The following is a 21,741-nucleotide window of genomic DNA, read 5'->3' as shown; positions in this document are numbered from 1 at the left end:
GTGGACTTCAATGCCATTTCTTAAAATGTATCAGCAAATGTAAAACTGTTTCTATGACACCAAAAGAGTATTATAATGAAAATTTATATGAAGAATAAAATTCAAGCACTGAACAGTAAAATGTAAAAAGTAACCAAGATGATAAATGTTCTTTCCAGCCTATACAAGCTATTTAATAAGTGCTTAGGATGAACTCAGTCACTCTACCTCTACTTTCTTCTCCTGCCTGTGCTAAGAGTTTACTTACACCAACTCACAACTGTGCATGTTAAATATGGTGGGTCAACTATCACACTCATACATCTGCTGTAGTTCTGCGCTTAAGTCTTGTACCCCTTCCAGTTCTGGATATAAACCAAATCTACTTGTTGCTAGTTTGTTGACTGCTTTAGGAGTCAAAGTAGAGCATGAGTAATTGTAGCAAAGTTTGACACTGAATGGTAAGTCCTTTCAGACCTCCAGGGATAAATAAATGGACAAAGGAAATATCTGTTTCAAAAACAGAATGGTAGCTTTCACTTCCTTAAAGTCACAGAACAAGCAACTGCTTGAACCAAGAAAGAAGCCTGGGGTTCACAACTCCAATGCTGAGTTTAAATTATGCCTAAGTAATACAAGCTCGTGGGAGTCATTAATCACTTGCTTTTCTTTCCCCTCAATTTAGAACCCTAGAATATTTGAAAATAAAAGTTATATTCAGGAGTATAAAGGATTAAGTTGGAATTGCATGGCAATTAAAGAACTGCAAATAAGATTTTGTGTTGCAACAATGTTTAATGAACTGTGAAAGATCACTGAAGTGTGGAGAGATAGCTGAAAGGGAAGTGTGGAGAGATAGCTGAAAGGAGACAGAGTCTTTTGGGGGGCATAGTGGTAATAAGAGCACATAGGAAAGTGAATTCTATGAACCATCCTAATGAAAACTATTGCTGAAGAAGTAATCTTTGTGAATAATGACCTTGTGTTGTTTATCATTGTCATGGTTTGTTCAATTTTGAAAACTTAGTGACAAAGGTCATGCCAGTAGATCTGCTGCGATTACCATGTGCATCCCACTTTTATCTTGCGTTTCCTACACTTTTTCCTAACTTTTCTTTACCCTCTTGCTCATCTTTCAATTTCCGTTTTGTAAAGATGGTTGATTTTCTGTCTCAGGAAAAAGTAGACAGTCACTGGCTAGGCGTCTTTTCATTATAATTTATGTGAATCTGAGTTTACACTGAGTGCAATCACTGATGAATATTCATGTAATCTAGTATCTTTGAGGAATTGTTATCCTGTTTAATCATGCTTTAAAGCTTGTGATCCTCTTTCCTGTTGATAATGCTTCTTAGCATATTTCCTGTTGCAGAGAGACTGAGCCACTCAAAGATGCTGAGCTTATGTGGTGATGTTGGGTACCATGCAGAAGCGGGATGTGTTTTCATCCATTGTGAGACCTGAGGCCAATAAGATGCCTGGCATTGTCCCTGGGAAGCTGATAAGATCAAATACTCCCTGATAGTGGGAAAGCAAAATAAACAGCATACCATGTTTTTTCTCTGCTATTAGAGGGCAAGCCTTATTAATATTTCAAGGTAATGTCACCTTCAGCAGCCACTTTCCTTGTCACTCAGGTCAATCTCTAAAGCAGGAGTCCGGCTGTTCTCCAATTTCAAGAATTAATCTTTTGTGTAGGGGGAATTTAGCAAGCAGTACTGAAAGAGCTTGGACCAAATTGTGTTTGGCTTAGCCTAGTTGTGCTGAATACACAAAAGAGCCTCTGTGCCCCTTACCTCCAATTGCTCTCCAAGTAGTAATGAAGCTAATTGCAGTCTCTGGTTGCAGCTTTTGGGAGTTTCTACATCTCTGTGTGCACACGGTGGAGTTAAGACAGGCAAACCAGAGATGGGATTCAGATTCTCATTTTACATAACCTGAATATGATAACTGAATATCTATACTTTGGTACAAGACTGTTGCACTTCTTAGAGCAAAATATATTCTAGAGTGATATAGTAAATATATTCTATATACTATATTCTGGTTTATAAATATATTCCATAGCAATATAGTAAACCAGAAATAAACACATCACCCCAAGGATTTTCAATTTCTTCATGTCCTCTGAAATAGTATTTTTTCTTGTTCTTATAGGTGTTCTATGGGATTTTTTTCTGTCAACTTCTTAGAGGGCTCACGCCTGAAAAATGACTCATATATGGCAAATATAGATTGCTGGAAGACACTTGTTTTGTGTCTCCCTGGGAATATTGCAGACATAGGTACAGAAACACAGTTCTAACTTTACTTAACTGATCTCTACAATTCAATATGTGGAGGAAAAAAAAATCCTGATGCTACCTTGGTTGTGTTCTAATAGTTCCCTTGTGCAGTTTCCATTCCTGCAGGCTCACTGTTTACACGTAAGCACCTTTTCTATAGCTATGTCACAGCATATGTTTTGTTTGCTATGTGATATACCACTAGGGGGTACAGGTAGATTTTGGGGCAAAACAGTTCTCCTTCAATTTGTCCTTCCAGTAGCAGCTGTACAGAGCTGTGTATTGCAGGAATATTTCTTAAAATTGATAAGGCAGTAGAAGTTCTTATCTGTGACCACCGATCACTTTTAAATCAGTTAGTGTTTTTGTGTAGATGCTTAATCAATGACTACTTGAAGATGAATTAGTGAAGTGTATTTATTCCTCAGGCACTGTACAATGTCCAGACATGGTATTTTTTTATGTTACAAGAACATTGTAGGAGTGATGTGGGATAGCATGCCAGTGCTGCAGGGACTGTAGCAGGAGGGGGTATATATGTCCGACTCCAGCTTTCCTTTGGGTACATTCCATTTCTTTGGTAAACAAAATTGAAGGTTCTTCTACTTGTGCTTCTGTTATTTTGAGCTTTGGTTAAAGCTGGAGTTTCTGGTGTGCCATAAATACTTTACATAATGATTTCCCTTTCAGACCCCTTAAAAGAACTACAGTAGTTTTTTCTTGGAAGAAACATAACCCTCATGCTTTTCTAAATTTGTAAAAATGGGAATTTTTTAACATAATTTTTAAGCATCAATATTTTTTAGAGTTAAGAAAAAGTTATTGCCTTTTCAATTAACACTTACTGTGTCACAATTAACACTTAATCTGTCATCTCTTTTTTTTTTAGGATTATTTTTGCTTCATAGTTATCTGTTAAAGGAGTCTGGTAAGGTTGATGACTGTGATTTATACAGGGTGTTTAGATGACTTACATTTTTCCCCCCTCTCCTTTACACACAGACCTATCTGAATCTTCTGAATATTTTAAGGCTAGATTTTGTCGTGTCTTCTCAATATCAACATGGAATTTATTAGTTTGATTTTGCTGTATTAATAATCAATTTTTGTAAGAATAACATTATTCAATTTAGCTGTAAATGTAAATGTGGATTTATGGAATGGGGATGGGGAGAGAAGACCAATTGGCAGCATGAACTTCTTTTCATAGAGTAAGGCTGTGCTGAACATTCCGGCTCTCTAGTTCTTCTTGGGAGATAATCAAATAACTCATAACAACTCCCCACTTTGCAGTGTGATATGTAGGAACAGAGAAGAAATAATTACTCCATTTCTAATGAAGTTTTGTCCTGGTATAGAATAAAATTAGATTCCTTACTGTAATGGTATAAAGCTATAGAAGACCAAGGAGTATTTTCCATTGCTAGCTCTTTGCTCAAGTATTTCTATTCAGCCATTAAGCTCTTGACAAGATATCTGAGTACATCTATCCCACAGTAATTTAGGAGGCACAAAGACACCTCAGCTTCCAACTGAACTAAAGAAGTCATAGTTTTGAATGGAAGAACATGCTTCTCTGGAGTAAAAGTCTGGCATTCACATCTATTGAAAGATGTTCTGGCTGTCTTTATGTACTATGCGATGCTCATTACTTTATTGCTCAAGTGTAAAAAAAATTGAGACTTGGGTGCTGACCAGACAAGAAATAAAGTTGCTGTCCATTCCATTTCAAAATCATTTTGCTTGATGTAAAATCTATAGAATTGGTGATGCCAAATATTGATCTCTTTTCCTCCTATATTTCCATACGTTCCTTCTTCTATTTCACCTAATCTTTCTTTAAGTAGATGTAGAATTTGAAACAAAATTTAACTGAATGCTAAGATTTTTTTTCTTTTTCCCCTCTGCAGTAATTGTATGAGAAAGTCAATAATTAGTTGAACTGATCATAGGACACAGAGCCCTGAGTTTCCTGAATCCCTGCTCTATTGTCAGACACTTGCCTTGGGAAGTCATTTAATTTGTCTGCTTTAAGTGGAAAACAGTACTTGCTAATTTCTCAGGAGTATAACACAGCTAATGTTAGAAGAGGACAGGGAAGATCTATCCTATTCTGCTTAAGGATGTACCCTTTGGCCAGATTCATTAGGTCCTTTTCTAGATGCTGGGTTTCTTAGCCATTTTTGAGCCTCTCTATTTCCTGCCATGACCTCTCTTGACTGGATGTGGGTTTTTTTCTCCCAAGCTTGGGGCTCCATGTTTCTGCTTCTTGGTGTTGTGTCCTGACAGAGTTCTTCCTTCTCAATATCTAGGAAGACTACACTTAAGTTCTGTTTCTGATCTAGGATTTTCTTTTGCTTGCCCCTTGCCATCCTTGCCCCAGGAGTTTCTTCCTCTCATTCCCTCAAAGATCTGGAGTGCCTGGCCTCTACAGCCGCTAATTATATACTCATTCCTGAGATGTCCTTCTTTCTTTCAATTATTTCTCTGATCCTTTTCCTCATTCCTCTGAAACCAGCTCTCAAGTGAGGTTTTTTGTCTGTTTTAATGACACAGCATCCCTTCACACAGACAATTCATTTGCACTATCAAGGAACATATTTATATGAATAGCTTTGGCCTAGTAACTGACAATGTGACCAATGTTCTTCAATACACTTGTGAAGCAATACATACATGATAACATCACTGTGCTAAACATTATGTACCTAATTCCTTAACTAGGGCATCACAATTCACAGAATGTACTGCTTTTCTAGTCCCAGGACTTGGACTGGACCGAGCTTCTTTTATTATTAATAACATCAATAGCTACATGCTTTTTGAGTTTTCCCTGACCAAATATTTGCATAACTGGGCCTCATTTTTACAATATCAAAGTACGTTCCCTTCTCTTTTGCCTAAAAATATATCTATAGTCCTTTTCTTAGGGGGCTTCCTTTATTCTGCTGTATAATGTCTCTATGAAGCTGGTCTACCTTAGCTTTCACAGTGTCCCATGAAACAAGGCAAAACTTGTAGTCATAGTTCACAAAATACCAGTTTTTCTGACACCCATCTTGGCCTACAGTTCTTTTTCTTTTTAAGTTTCCTTTCTAGATAGAAATTTATCTAATCTGTTGTCATGGATTTCCTGCCACTCCAGGTACTGGACTTGGGATCTTCACTTGATGTGCTACATATACATGCCAACCAGGGGATGATGGGTGACTTCTTACCAGTTTTATACTTTTCCTTCTTTTCCCCATGGTAGGAGAGGTCTGCAGATCTTGTAGCAATGAGGAATGTAGTGATTATTCATATGGAGGGGATCTACAGAGAAAGGGAGGGCTCAACAGGGAAGGTGTCCTTGTCCATGCTTGCCAGTGTCACATCTTCCCTCCCCTCACAAAGCTATACCTTGGTACCAGTGATTTCTCTACACACTGACTCTCTACAGCTCTTAGTTATTTAGTCTCAAGCAAGTATAAAACCCCAACATCTTTGAGTCAGGCATATTGTAGGAGCACTTTGCCGCATCCAAACAGAGCTCTTGAGACAGGGGTTCTGATGATTTTTGCATTGAAAACTGTCCCATTGAGTGATTTTCTTTTCTTTGAAGAACTGCTTGAATTTTATTTGCCCTTCTTATCTATCTTCCTTCAACACATGCAAGGAATAAATGGCCTTACAAACTGCATGGCCTTGAAGGGCCACTGTGAAGCAAAGTTTGCAAGAAAGTGGGCACTGTAGAGTAAATTAAGTTTGGATAACAAATTTTGCAGACTCCTAGATCTTTTTTCATTACCTATGGAGAATATTTTGAATCTAGGCTTCTTCCTGGCATGTTGAGCTATTTTACTGTGTTCAGTTTTACAGAGGAATACTAGTACTGTCTCAAGCTGATTTACGAAGAAAATTTTTCTCTATTACCGAAGCTATGATATCTCATGGATAAGACTGTCCTCATGTTATTAAAAAGCTGGAGGGTAAACTAGTCTCACAGTATAACCTTAGACTACACTCTTGACTTCACTGGCCTCTTAGAGGTGTCACAGAGCAAAAAGTAAAACTGCACAATGTTAAGTGTGGTTCATATGTTGAAATATGCTTTTTCAGAGACTGTATTAACAGTTGGTTCTGTGTTACAGAGGAATATGCACAATATGCACTCATTAATTACAATCTAAAAAAAAAATCTGGACAGTTAAATATATGGAGCCATTCATAAAAACCCTAGAAAGGCCAATTTTTTGAAACACACATTTGGCACATTCTGTCAGCATGTGCTCACAGACACACAGATGGTCTACACAAGAGCAATAGGTCTGATCCTTCCTAGAAGCATCAGTCACTGTGCAGACTTGATGCTCAGTGCATCCATATCTGCTTCTGTCCAGAGACTCCCAAATAGAAATATACTACTGTCACTGGATGCAGCTGCTCACCAGCAGTAGCCCATGATGTACCCGAAAGGTACCTATTTATCAGGACTTTTTACATGCAGTTGGGAGTTTGATTTTGCAATACACTTTGCAACTAGGTGCCCAGCTGTGCATTTGCATATGGCAACTTCTGATTTCTAAAAGCATGGCCATGGTGAAAGAGAAAAAGGAAGGAAATACTTAGTGTAGATGAGAAGGGTAGAACAAATTCTAAGTAATTCTTTCCTGAAAGACTTCTATGAACATTATCTCTGTTGTAAGTGCTCCAATAACAGTTGAGTTTGAAAAAGTGAATAAAGTACTCCTCTAGAGAAGAAGGGGCTTTTGGGGAGTATCCAGAGGGCCAAGGTGGATGTCCACCATAAAGGGCCAATAAGAATAGCATAGCATATCATAGAATAGAATATAATTGAATATTGGAAGAAATCTACAAGGATTATCTGGTTCAACTATCTGACAAATTCACGGCTGATCACTCAAATGCATGTTAGTAAGGGCGTTGTTCAAGTGCCTTTTTAGCAACGTCAGGCTTGGGGCATTGACCACCTCTCTAGAAAGCACTGTTTGACCTCGTTATCAGTAAAGAAATGCTTCCTTATGTCTAGTCTGAATCTCTCCTTGTGCAGCCTTGAACCATTCCCACAAATCCTATCACTGGATCCCAAGGAGAAGCAATCAGCACCTCTCTCTCCTCTTCTCCTCCTCAGAGAGCTGTAGGGAGCAATATATGCCCTGGAGCATATGCCCTGGAGCAAGACTGGGTGGAAAGGAAAATGGATTCTAACAAGTATCATCTGACCTTGTTCTTCAAATGACTGACTCATTTTTATGGTTTTGTTTTCTTTTACATTAGAAAACACAACCTTTTAAAGTTACACATTAATTTATGCCAATTTTTAGGCAGAAGAGCACTGCCAGGAAGAGATTTTCACCTCTCAAACAAAATTCCAACAATTTTAACACTTCAAACCCCTTAGATTTTTCCTAGTTGAAAGAAAAATGAAGAAAACTCTGCATTGCTGTTTTCAGTCTGGTGATAATACAAGGTTTTTCTTAAATTATCTGTGCAGATGGCTGTCAGATTTATTGGGTCACTTACTTGCTACTGTATCATCAGTTCGGGTGTCAGAACTCCATGGAAAAGGAAAGGTGTGCCCTGTTAAAAGCTTTCATACAAGTTGCTGAGCAATGGCAGTTCATCTCATTCTCAGCTACCCACCACTGCTACTGCTGAAAACCTCCTTTTGCCACACAGATCCTGATTATCTTGGAGAGGCACATCATAGCATCCTGGTGGCGTGTGATTCAATGTGTGAGGCTTGGAAGTCATCACTTCCATGGGAATGACCCTCTGTGAGGAAACAAGATCTGAAGCACTGCAGGTTTTCTGGAAAATCCCTGCATTCTCTGCCTGGTCACCCTGGAGGGGAAGGAGGGAAGTAGAAAACACATTAGCCTGTGTTATGAGATTCAATCCTTCTATTGATTACCTTTAAGGGATTAGCCCCAACTTTAGATGTAATTTTTTTTTAGGCATTTTTAAGCCTGAGTTAGCAGTAAAGCACACACTTGCTGTTAGCTTTTAGGCCAGAGTACAGAAGCACTCTCCAGTTCATCCTCGTCTACTGATGCTGCTGATGCACTAAGTCCTTCTATGACTGATGTGCTTCTGGTAGAAGTGTCCTCACTCCCAGCACAAAAAGTGATCTTGAACATATATGGGCCAGTAAAACAGTGTGGGTTTGCTGTGGAAATGCTACTTTTGGACTAATTAAGTGGTCGAGATTCGTATTATATGTCATCCACTAAACACTTTCAGCATGAGACTGTATTGTTGACCCATAAAGATCTTCAAGTGAGTAATAAGACACAGCTCTTTCATTCTTCTCTGTAAGGAGAAGCAAAATGTCTGCATGAAGGGGAATGAATAGGTTTGGAACCTCTCTCTGTAAGTAATGTGCCAAGAGTGGGACAGGCTCCTAGACATCCAGGCAACTGGCAAGCAGGGTCTGTGCTGCATCCCCTGTTGCTGTCTTCCAAGCTGTTAGGGGAATTAGTCGGAAAGGCCACCTTAGGATGGGTTGGGCTAGGCAGTATCTTACATTACACCTTGTTTCTGGACAAAGCATCTAGATGGTTGCTATATAGTCACTCCTGATTAAACCTCACAAAACATTAATCTTATTAGTATTTAATATTCATATGCAAATTGCAGTCAACCAATTAGTTTTCTCTGCAGCCTCAGCAGTTTCCCAAGAGGCTCATGCTTAAGTACCTTAATTTGTCTTTATTATGAAGGTGAAAGTGTTAAAAGGAGTTTTAATTTGTTTTTTAGTTGTCTTTCCAGGTTTTGTAGTAATCACTTGAAAGATTATCAGATTAATTGTGTTTATTTTTCTTTTTTTTCCTGCAAAAAGCAGTTAAAATGTTGATATTGAAGCAAAGACAAAGCTTGATAGTCTCAGTAGGTGGTCTTGCTTTGTTGGCATACTTGCACCCCCCCCAAGACATTTTTCTCTTTCTGTAATTTTGAATTAGCTGCAGTCTGTATTAATACATTGCCTTATTGTATATAATTACCTTCTACCTATATAGAGTCAGAAGTTAGCCTCTTACTAATAGCTAGTGTAACTTTTTGCTGTTGTTCAAGGTTATGATGGTAATTTTCTCCCTCATCAGCTTTGGAGCAGATTCAATGCATGATAGCATAGAACAAAGTGTGTAGCAAAATGATACTGTGATGAGACAAAGCAGAAAGTGTGCAGATTTTATCCTGAGATTGGATAGATGATGTAAAAAAACTAACAACCCAAGAAAGTTGTCTTTTAAAATACTTCTTCCATCTGGATGAAATAGTTATTTGACACACATCACACTTAGATCTCTCAATTTGCTGATGATTTCTTAAATATCTGACACAGTGGGAAAATTGGCAGCACTTTTTTTTAGTGCTTCATTGCCATAACACTACAGAGTTGGCCATAGTCTGTATGTAATATGGTTAAAGCACTGTTGAGTACTGCTGAGAGCAGATTGTACTTACTGTGCCAGTCAAACATGTTGAGCTTATGGCTCAAATAGTCATTATGAAGTTTGATCAGTGCTTTGAGCACTTGGTGTTAAAACTCTACACCAGCACTTTCTACCTTTCTAATGAGCCTCATCCCTGTTAAGGTACCTTTGTTCTTACCTTCATTTTCTTGCCACCGAACTTCACTTTGCCTCTGATGAGCACCTATCTACTGATTACAGAACGGATACATTACAGAGCTACCACACCCTTATCCATTTGTTTTTAAGGGCATTAAATGCATTGGTTAACAGGTTATTTGTTGGGCTGTTTGGTTTTTAACTGTTTCAAAAACACAGGCAAGGCACTGCCAGGTAAGGTGCAGAGATTCCTCTACAGACACAAATCTGTTGTCCTCATGTATCACTTGCAATTGCTCAGAAAGCTGAAGTAAAACATCTCACTGTGGACAGATTACGTGATCTCTCTTCAGAATAAAGGCAGAACAACTTCTGTGTATTGTTAATCCATACAGTACAGGGGAAAGAACTGTCAGTGAGGTGCCTTGTTTCATAGGACTAAGTACATTAAAGTCAGTAGTTGGGTAAAAATAATTCATTTTTAAATGCTAACCCATTTCTTGGCTTTTTTTTTTGATATTTCAAGTCATCATCAGGATGCTAGTTTATGCCCTATTATCACCTATAATTTCTCCCTTGTCTTTAAGGCATAATGTAACTTTTTAGGGTTATACTTGGACTTGCTCAACATATTGTCAGTCCCAGTCTAAATTCAACCTGACATCCCAAATGCAGTGAGGTTAGTGGTTTTGTTGTAGCCTCAAGTGCACAGTAGTATGCTGCTGCACATGTAATTCTGCTAAATTTGAACTGTAAGGGGGCTCTAGCACTGAGTTACTATGGAAACAGAATTCTTCTTTTCTTTAGAAAAAAATTCCCCCTAGGTTTAGTGGTGTGAAAAAATTCCCAATATTAGAGCCCTGCGACGGTTTTCTCCATTATCCTTTTGTGCCCACAATTTCTTAATAAGAATTTAAAGATTATTTTTTTTTTTGACTTGTCCACTTAATATTCAGTTTGGTCAGTGAGTTTTTGTGATATTTTATCTGAAGGAAAAAACAGAGCTCTTCTTCCCCCAAAGCTGTTTGGACAGCTATATGAATGAGTGCTGAGGATTTATAGAGGACTTGGCACAGTCACAGTGCTGAGCAGAGCACAGGCACTCTCTTAGTAGAATATGTAGAGATAGGAAGAATGTCTTTCTAGCAGGTTATCACATAAAGTCTGGAATGGCTCTGCTCGTGACATTCACCATTTCACCCGGGTCTTGGTATGAAAGATTTTATGATAGAACCCAGATAAAAGATTCACAAGATGGGAAACAGGAGTATTTGCCATCCGTGGCAGTGTCCAAGGCCAGGTTGGATGGAGCCCTGAGTAATGTGATCAAGTGACTGACATCCCTGCCCTTGGCGGGGAGGTTGGAACTAGAGGACCTTTAAGGTCTCTTCTAAACTAAACCATTCTATGATTCTATGACTCTATGATTCTTTGATTCCATGAATAGACAACCATGTCTTCTGCAAGTCAGACAGACTTTGACATAACAGTACTTTTTCCTCAGACTATATTTACTAGAAATATTTTTGAGAAGCGGGTTTAGGAGGGGCTGTGGGAAAGTCACATAGCAAGAGAGCTAAGATAAGCATGAATGAAATGTGCCACGGTATAGAGAGACAGAAGGAGGCAAAACAGGCTGTGTGTATAGGAAGAGACTATGTAAGAGCACGTAGCATGAGGGAGCAGTGGTGAGGATTTGAGAAGAGAGGGGAATTAGTAGTCTTTTGAAGGAGAAGCTTTAAAACTTCATTTAATGTGAGGAATAGCAGTACAGGAAAGTGTAATTATGTTTGTAAATGGGCAGTTTGCCAGCGGATAGACTGAACAGCCGAAGGGTACTCTTCACTCATGTGTCTGAATGTAACGATCATGTCTAAGTGAGGGGAAAAAAAGTGAAATTTTCCAATTTAGTCACAGCTTGAAATTGGCAGTTCTTTTTAAACCATTACTAGTTTGAGCATAACTTTAACTCTATATTTTAGTATAAATCCATCAATTTTTTTTTATGGTCTTTCAAAGTTTATCTCATCTCCTGTAAGGATCACTAAAGATGAATATGTTTTAAAAAAGCTGTTTTGCTTAAGTAGTGAAAAAGTGCTGAAGAGAAGTATTGAAACTCTTTTCATATAGTCCAACTACTTTTCAATCACAATGTTTATTCATCTTGAAAAGCTAGGTTTGTAATGCCATAGAAAGTAAAAAGAAATGAGACAGTTACACATTTTTACTCTGTGAACAATTTATCTTCCTTCCCGTAAATACAAAGCAAATTTAGCATTCTTGTATAATACTTATGTAAGGGATATGTGGCACAGAGCAACAGTGCATCCTTGGAAGAACATTAGCATACACATTTTTCATGGGTAGAGCATAGCCAATGTTCCATTTCCATATAACATGGGCTGTAGAGCTTATGGCCACGTTCTGTGTGCTGCTGAGGGCATTTACAAGGCTCAGAGGTATCTTTTCCTTACAAAGGGTACTGGGGACAGAAAGACAGTAGAAGTAGCTCTACCTCCACCCATGGACGTTGCCTCATGAGTAGGTGCCTGGTTGAAGCAGGTCTGTTATGAGGCATGAGAGAAGTACTGTATGTTAGAGCAAGGTCCTCTTCTCTTGTTCCTCCTCTACTATATTATGACATACCAGTAGTGAGGATCACAATAAGCACTCCTAACTTATGCTTATCCAAGGCTGAATTTCTGGGTGCTACTGCACACACACATCCTCTGTGTCATGGGAAAACATTAGAGGATGGGAATTGGAGACTCATACAGAGGATTTCAATTATTTGATCAAATCCTGTGTCCAGCTGAGGCCTCAGTCCTTACCCTTTCTGAGGACTCTATGTTACTAGTTTCTCCAACTAGAGGTTGACTATTGCTGCCTCTTCCAGATTTGGCACAAAAATGTTTTGAGAAACTCATCTCTTCCACCCTGCCCCAGAACTTGTTGCACAGTCAAATGCAAGTAGAGACATTTGGAGAGATTTTCAAAGATGCAAAGGTACATAGGTGTTGATTTTTCATTTACTAATGATAGTGAAAGACGCCTTCTTGTGCTGTTGGTTTTATAATAGCAACAATGTCTAGGACTTTGTGGTGTTTCTGACTCCACTTTAAAAATAGTTTTAAACAATATTTGGAAAGAATAAATCTTTGAAATGACATGTAAGCAGTTAGTGTTCCCTGGCAGTAACTCTGTCACTCCTTTTCTCTTACTGATCAAAGGCAGAGAGCTCTACTTTAAGAGGGCTGTACAGTAACCCTGGGGAAAATGACAGATTTAAGAAATTTAATTATTGTAAAAAATGAAGATGGTTATTATAAATACTACACTACAGATAACAGGCATTCTCTGTCTATAGAAGGTCTTAGTTTTATTTTGGAAAAAGACCAGAAGTATGTTACAGGTTTCCATGTTGCCAATTTATCAGAAAATTGCAAAGGAATATGAGCTTATACAAACTGATTATACCTCTTTTGAATTTACCATTCTAGATATACTTTCTGAATCCTCCTAATCAAGACTTTATTAACCAGAAGCTGAAAAAACATTGCAGTCATAGATATGTGGGTGGGGTCTTTTTTAGCAATGACACTACTATGGCTGTTTGAAATACTATGTATACTAAATTGATTTTTGAAATTAATTTCAGGGATATTAACTTCCAGTAAGTGCATAATTTAATTTTGATTCAAGAGTATTGGTGTCACCAGGAAGTATCTAGCAGAAGTTTTATAACACAGTTCTTTTGAGCCTCTTGAAGCTTAGCAAAGGGGTTAGAGGGAGTCAGTTGCATGCTCACACATTTAAACACATAGTAATTTGCAAAACTTCCAGAGACACTGTTGCATTAGTAGTAATCCAAGTACTTTGTCCACTATGAGTCTTTTCTAATACGTTTTTTGAAAATCCTTGGTGTGTCGAAAAATCAGAGCTTAGTCCTAGAAGCTTTTGTGGGACGGAAAACCTTACCAAAGGGTATAGATACACCATCAGCAATAGAAGTGTATCAGTATAGGATACTGCCAGACAGAAGTCACTCAAAACTAGACTAAAATCTTCATTCAGAATTCATTTCTATGTTTCCCACTGGATATTTCCTACTAAATGCTAGAAGACCATTGTTACTTCAGCAATATGCACTTCTCTGTATGGCTAGTTGTTGAGCTGAGCAGATATGCAAAAGTGACTGTCCCTATAAAAATGGTGTAAGTCACAGCACACAGAGCAGACAGTGACAACTAGAACATCTAGTCAAGCTCCATGAAAATCTGTAAGAACTTTTTTGACTTTCTCAGAGCCAAATAATGAGTAGTTTGCTTGCAGTCACAGAAGGTCTGTGTCAAAGGAAAATACTTTGGAACCCAATGCCCAAGGATTATTTGGATTAATTACTGAAGCCAGGCCAGTGCCTTCACTACATGATCATTCTTTTTGTTTCCACTAAGTATGATTTACACATGTTTTCTGTTTATTTGGCAGCAGTTCTTGGTACTTTGTAAATATCAAGCTTTGGATTAGACATCCTGAAATAAAGTGTAATGTGCTTAAAAACCTTCAGCATAGTGAAGTGATTGATAATATGTCACAATATGTGCCTAATTCCCTACTGCACTGAGCCAGCTGTTCAAGCACATCTGGAAGAACCGGAAAATGTTGGACTTTCTCAGAAACTGGCCATGAGAAGGTGTCAGAGTACAGAGAAAGGTTCAGGCTCTTGCTCTAAAATGTCATGACTTTCTGTTGCTCTGTTCTTTAGCTAATTCATTTCCACACTTGAATGGGCTGAAAAAAAAGGAAAACACACCTGGAGATTTCTTGGCTCTCACTCTCCCCTTGTTCTTATCCTGTGATGCTTAAAGTTGTCATTCAGTGTTTTTCTGCTCATATTGCCATAGCACCCAGGGAGCCTGACAGAGGCATCAGAAGCCCACAGTACAAGCACAGATCAGAAGGCTGTCTCAGTGTCAAAGACCTTACAATAGAGGTGAAAAGCCTGGGAAAACAAAGAGACACAAGTGCGTAGATGAGGAAGAAAAAGAAATAAGAAGCTGATGCTTCCTAGGCAGTAGAACCAGCATGCAAGGAGGCAAAACTGGGATTTTTTAATTATTTTTCTTAATATATAGTGAGGGAAGAAAATTTTTTTGAGAGAAAAAAAGGAGTTGGTTTTCAAATGTCAAGGAAACTTTCCCCCTAGCATTAGATACAGCATGAGAAAAGGCACAAAAGGATTATCTGGATGTTTAGCACTGGCCATTCAGAAGGAGAACTTCCCTGTGTTGCTGAATTAGAGATAATGGCTGAGGAGAGTGCTGACAGTGTAGACAAGCCTCTATTAGATGCAGCAAGGAAGTGAAAGCTCATGCTGGGAGTGTGGAGAGAAGGATGATACCGTCCAATTGATGAGCTGGAGAAAGGATCTTATGACAGTATTTAGAATGGATCTGAACAGGCGAAGTTAGGATCTGTTATGGCCAAAGAGAAGATAGTACTTAAAGAGATTATGAGTTTTGAAAAATGATTGTCAGTATTGATGGCTAGCACAGACTTCACCTTTGAGACATTGCTCATGGAGAGTTTAACAAGACAAGGGCAGGGAAAGATTTAAAAAGAGATTTAAGAGAGAATGCAGTTTTTCTAAGGCACTCAAAAATCAGTAGCATATTCAAGAGCAGGATTTAGGACTGCTGAATTCCAGCACAGAACTCTGCTTGCTGGATCATCCATTGCTCGGGCAACAGCTTATTTTTGTAGCTTTGTGAACTTAGTGTGAACTTTGCATGTTTTTACAATACCATAATTTGCAGAGCTCCAGACTGAGAGCAGATGAGTCACATTGTTTAGGCAGAGAGGGATGTGCTACAGAGCCACTTCTGCAGCACAGAAAATCTCCTTTCCCCGAGGACGAAATCCTCTCTCCTCCCACAAAACAGCTAGCACGTTTCAGAACTCCACATCGACTGGCAAGTACATGGCTTATTTTGGCATTTAATTTCAGCATGACTGCTTAAACATAATACAAAGCATTAAGGCTGTCAATACTTTTGAATGACAAAGACAGAACTGTAACTATTACTCTCTTTTTCCCTTTCAAGTGACAAACATAATTTGTGTTATATATCGAGTGTAACTTACTGCACTACAAGGAGAAACCTTTCCAGTTTGCTTTAGCCATATGCCCATGCAGACACAGTCTGTGTTTCTAAACGTGTCTTGCAGCACTAGGAGGCCCTAATCCTCAAACAAAATTCTTTTACAGTCATTGTTTTGAAGTGATATTTTGAAAAGTAATAGAAGAGGATGACAATTTTAAGAGCCCCTTTAAGCCTCAGTACAGCATAGCAATTCAAGCTGGTGCATTCTTTTCATCTTTTTCCATTGCTTCCCTACAGCATTCTCCTTTTAAAGACAAGCAGGAATTTTCCAAGGAATTGAGCTTTCAAAAATAGCTTTATCTTTGTGCAAGCAGGGGCAGGTCAGGCTCAAGAGCAGAGCTGATGATTCTGTGTGCAGTTTCGCTCCATCCTTTCTGTCTGGTCAGCTTGTACTCTCCACATCACATACTGCCCACACTTTCCCATCTTCAAACCATTCATGGTTTGAAGTATCAACCAGAACAGATCTGTCATCATCAGAAACACAGTCGCTATGCTCAGTGTCTTTCCAAAGGGTGTAATGCTGTGTAAAGCTTCAGTGTTGCAAATGCAAGTTTAGAAGATGAAAAAAGAAGAAGGATATCCATTGTGAGGTAGAGGATATTGTGGTTAGAGAGGTGTACTTAAAGCAAGGAAAGAGGTCAAGGAGGAACACTAAATGATGGACTCTAGTAAAATACATCTACATCTCCAAAAGGTAACTGTTAGTTTTCTCCCCACCTCTGTTTGCACCATTACAAATATTTTTTTTCCCAACATGAAGCTGATCAGTAAGGGATTAAACCCAAGTGTGAACAGTAGTCACTTTGTGCCACTTAGTTTTCAGGATCGGTGCCTGCCTCACTTTAATTTATCACTACAGACATAAACACAGCATTCATATCATTATTTAGATGACTCCATCCTGTTATGTTTAATTTCTTGCTCCCAGTCATCCAGTGAGGTGAAGGGTTCATTCTGCTATTACAGTTAGAAATCTAATTTTCAAACTGAATGATTCATAGTCAGATAATATTCTGTGCCTTTTTCTCCCAAGTTTTACTTTCACTGCAACTTTCCAATTTGAAACTCTTGTTTGAAGAAAGATTAAAACCATTGTAGTCAGTCTCTTTTATGAGGTCTTGCCAGCAGCATTAGTATTGCTCTATTCTCTAGAACTGTCTTGCTGAGTGTTTTATAGGACTATGATTACCTTCTCACAAGACTTCATGTTGGAGGTTCACAGTCAGTCTATAATTGACTTATACACCATTTCTCCTCCTCCCTCATTTTTATCAATCATCCAGTGACTTACAGGAGACATTTTTTTATTAGTCCCTAAAATCTTGTTTTCCTTTCAAATAGCCTTTTTTTTAATTTGTATTTTTATAGTGAAAACTCAATCAGAAATCTGATTCCCATTTTAAAGTATAATATTAATGTTGAAAGCAGTATACGGATCAAGTAGCATTGTTGACACAGCAATCTGATCTGTGAAGTACCAGAAAAACCCTAGAAGAATTACTAACTTATTAAAAAAAAATAAATAGATGAATGAATAAGTGTAGAAAAAACAGCAAATCCCAAATAATTTTCTTGCTAGCCTTGCTAGATTATACTTTACCGAGCTATTATTAAGAAAGAAGGAACATGTTGCCAAAACACTGAAATAGAATAATTTAAAAATCTTTTAGAAATCTACTGGGAATTTACAACTGCACTTTGCCTTTTTGAGAGTAGCACGTACATTGACTGTCATTGTGTTCTTCAGGTGGCTGAGGTCACTTCTCAGAACATGTTTACATTGCAGTGATCTCTCACTGTGATCTATTGCTGTACTGTTATCTACTCTATTCTTCTTCTAGCAAGAGTTCTGCTGATGAGGGTTTATGTGGCTTTGCATCTTTTGTGTGACACATGGGACACATCAGGATAACTCTGGAACAGGTTGAATGTTGTTAATTCCCATGGGCAGGTCCTGGAGGATTAAGTGCCAAGTAGTCCTGGAAGGGTGGAAGATCAGTGGAGTGATAAAGGAGCAAAAGTAATTTTTTCAGCAGATGGGAGCATTTGTGGACACAAATACATTAGGAAAAACATGCACTTGACAAAAAGTCTATTTGCAATGAAAACCATCTATGTTCATCCAAGTTTCTCAAAAGTGATTTAATTTTCAGAGATTCATGAAAAGCAAGGGGATGCATTCTAAATATCTGCTTAGCAATAAAGAATAGAAAAAACCACGTCAGACTAAGAAAAGCAGGGATCCATATGATTCAGTAATTGGCTGATGGGTTGGGCTCAAATAGTTATGGTAAATGGCATTACATCAGGCTGGAGACCAATCACCAGTGCGGTTCCCAAGGGCTCAAATTTTTAAGGCCAGTGCTCTTTAATGGTTCTATAAATTATCTGGATGCAGGAATTGAAAGTACATTAAGTTTGCCAACGACACAAAATTAGGAGAAGCTTTGGGCTACTTTGAAGGTAGAGAGGCCCTACAGAAAGATTTGGATATACCAGAGGACTGGGCAATCCCCGACCATACAAAATGAAGAACAGCCTTGCAGAAAGACATCTGAGGGTTTGGGCTGATGGCAAATTGAATAGGAATCCAGTGTGCCCTGGCAGCCAAAAGGACAAACTGTGACCTAAGGTGCATCAGGCAAAGAATTGTCAAGGGAGGTGATTGTCCCACTCTACTCTGTGCTGATGCTGATGCAGCCTCACCTTTAAGTCCTGCATGCAGTTTTGGGTGCCACAATACAAGAAAGTTATAAAGCTATTAGAGTGTGTCCAGAGGAGAGTGTCCAAGATGGTGAAGGGTTGTGAGGGCAAGACATGTGAGAGGTGGTTGAGGTCATGGCTTGTTCAGCTTGGAGAAGGCTAAGGGGCGACTTCATTGTAGTCTACAATTTTCTCATGGGGGGGAGGTGGTGCTGATCTTTCTCAATAGGATCAGCAATAGGATATGAGGAAAAGGAATGAATCTGCATGAGGGGAAATTCAGACTGAATATTGGGAAAAGTTTCTTCACTGAGTAGAGGGTCAATCACTGGAACAGGCTCCCCAGAGAAGTAGGCACCATGCCTGTCAAAGAATAACTGGATGATGAGCTTAGTCCTATGGCTTACTTTTAGGTAGACCTGCAAGGGACAGGACTTGACCATTATGGGTGCCTTCCAACTTGAAATAGTCTATAATTCTACATAGAGCAGAAGAGTGAATAAGCAAAATTACACTAAGCTGTTTGCTTTTCATCAGAAATACTGTAAGAAAAAATAACTCAAGATCTCTTGACAGTTGTGTTTGTCAGATGTTAACCATGCTGTTCACAAAAAAAATACATACTATGGTTCCTTCTCTGTATCATCATGTTGTCATAAAAAACCACACATCAACAGAGAGGTAGCCATGACTATAGTTTATAACAACAATCACCATCATCGTGTTCATGTTCCTTTAGTACTTCATTATTTTATCCAGTTCTATAGGACAGAGAAGACAATGGACTATCTAGTGCATAGGTTTAGGACAAATTACTTAGCTTCTTGGTACTTGTCTTCCCAACCTGTGAAGCAGAAACATCAATATCTCCCAACCTCACATAGCATCATGAGGATCAATATATTCACACATTATGGTAGTGAGACCAAAATGGTTATTGTATATAGGTGTGAACCCAGTGACAGCTTGGATTTGTTGTTATTGCTGCACAGTCAGTAAAAGTCTACCAGATTCTTCATAGTTTTCTTCATAATTAACCATTTGGTAGTCATAACATTTTGTTGCTGAGTTAAAGTGATTCTCTAGCTTTAAGTTCAAGGAATTCACTGTGAATTCTATTTCCTTCAAAACAGACAGTAGGAGGACAACAGTACTCTTTCCTTTGGCTTTAAACTATGAAAGTCTAGGATAAAAATTACTAAGAGATGGGAAAATCAGAATCCTTCAAAGCCATACTCTGTTTCAGACTACAGCTACATTCTGATATTACATTGCAACACTTCTAAAAAATGCAGTCCAAGATAATGCTAAATACTAATTTACCAGTGGAACTAAAATGTAAAAAAAAGTAATTTGCTATTAATAATTTTACCTCTTTGAGACAAAAGATTGTAGGCAGAAGTCAGAGAATAAATGCCAGATTGACTGTAAACTAATATTTATTACAGTTCACTGACCTTCAAATTTTTCTGAGTTTTCAGTATTTCTCAAATCCAGTTGTTTCTTTAAATGAGAGAAAGCATTTAACCAAGGATATTGAATGAACTCTCTGCATGATCAGATCAGGACACGTCAATATTTGAATTTTGAACATAGTAATGTATGTTATAATTTGGTTTCATAAGCTGGATCTTATCTATTAAAATAAACACATTAATAAAATGTGGCAAGAAGGATATGAATATATGAATATAAAGCCTTGATAGACATTTTTCTATTGCAAGCTGTTTATTCTGGAGATCAAGCCTTCAAGATGATTAAACAATGCTGAAGAGACGATTAAGCCAAAAAACTAATAGGCATGGACTTAAGAAGATGCTGATAGGATAAAGGAATAATAGAAATGCTGTAAAGTAGCAAACAGAGCCAGATTGCCCTTGGTCCTTGTGTGGATGTGCAGTAGACATGGCAGAAACATTGCAGGGAGTCTGCTTTCTTCTTGGTGCTAATGTCCAGGTCTGAGGCAGCTACTGCTCAGGCGTAACACAGGGTAACCCCATCACATCTCAGTATGGGAAGGGTAGTAAAGGAGCTCCTGGATCCCCAGGAGTTGGGGGATCTCAAGTTGCCCTTCTTTATGCTGCTGTAGGTCTGTGCAATCCACACAACCTTGTGAAGAAATTCCTCAGGCTGGACCCAGGGAAACACCAGCTACAGGGAATGGAGGCCACGACAAGGGGTTCTGCAGAGGCTGTTCTTGTGCTGCATGTAAGCCTGGTCTTTACACATCAGTGTTCTGCTCTCCCTCAGAAGCACAACATTTTGTTTTTTCATTTGTGAGGATTTACAACAGTGTGTCTTTGTGCCTATCAGACAATGCACCAGGAGCCCTTGGCAGTGACTTTGGTCCTTCAGGACATCAGTGGGTTTCTTTCTTCATTCAGCCAGTGCCAGAGCAAGACCTACCACTTGTCACTCTGTTTTTTGTTTTTTTTTTGAGAAGTTCGTTATAAAATAACGAAATCAGCTTGAAAAATTCGATGTAGATACTAAGATGTACCTACTGCTTTTTTTCACCTGTGGTTATTAAAAGGTATGTGAAAAAAACCAGCAAAAAATAAAAAATGTTTTCTATAATTAAATGTGTTTGCTTTGCCCAGTAGGAGTTCTTATGTATTATCGCTTCCACTGTACTTAGTTTGTAGTCCTGCTCACAAGCAATCAAAGTCATACATTTACCCTTAGAATCAAAACCAGAGCTTTTTGAAACATCAGACTTTTAGATTTTTCCATTTGCATGCTAGTTAAGAATTGGTGAGATACTTTCATGTCACATTTTCAAGCTTTTCCCTTTAATTAGAAGGGCTATAAAATGTGTCCTTTGTTGGCTGAAAGCCTAAATGCCTCAAAAAATGAGGCATTTCCAGGAGCTAGTTTTAACAAAAGCATCATATGTTACTAAAGCCATATAATGTTACAGGTGTCAGAAATTACTATGCAGCATTAGATTATTAGAGAGCTTGGGGGCATCACTGCAAAATTGAGTCAGTCCTGGGTCTCTGTTAGCAATTCAAAGCACTACAAACAGATTGG

The 21,741-nt window shown here is 38.4% G+C and overlaps 1 protein-coding gene and 1 long non-coding RNA gene across 13 annotated transcripts in view; both read left to right on the top strand.

The window, feature by feature from the left end:
* Positions 1-21,741, top strand: part of DLG2 (discs large MAGUK scaffold protein 2) — a 995,087-nt gene that overhangs the window by 294,467 nt on the left and 678,879 nt on the right. The gene's annotated exons all lie outside the window — the stretch shown is intronic.
* Positions 12,566-21,219, top strand: LOC120322681. Its single transcript, XR_005562516.1, has 3 exons — positions 12,566-12,844; positions 20,798-20,916; positions 21,022-21,219. It is a non-coding gene; the product is annotated as an uncharacterized LOC120322681 (long non-coding RNA).

Source organism: Pipra filicauda, unplaced genomic scaffold (genome assembly GCF_003945595.2).
Source record: "Pipra filicauda isolate LSUMZ 115617 unplaced genomic scaffold, ASM394559v2 scaffold141_size4267151_pilon, whole genome shotgun sequence".
NCBI lineage: Eukaryota > Metazoa > Chordata > Aves > Passeriformes > Pipridae > Pipra > Pipra filicauda.
The sequence above is the reverse complement of the archived record's forward strand: the minus strand, read 5'-3'. Positions and strand labels throughout refer to the sequence as shown.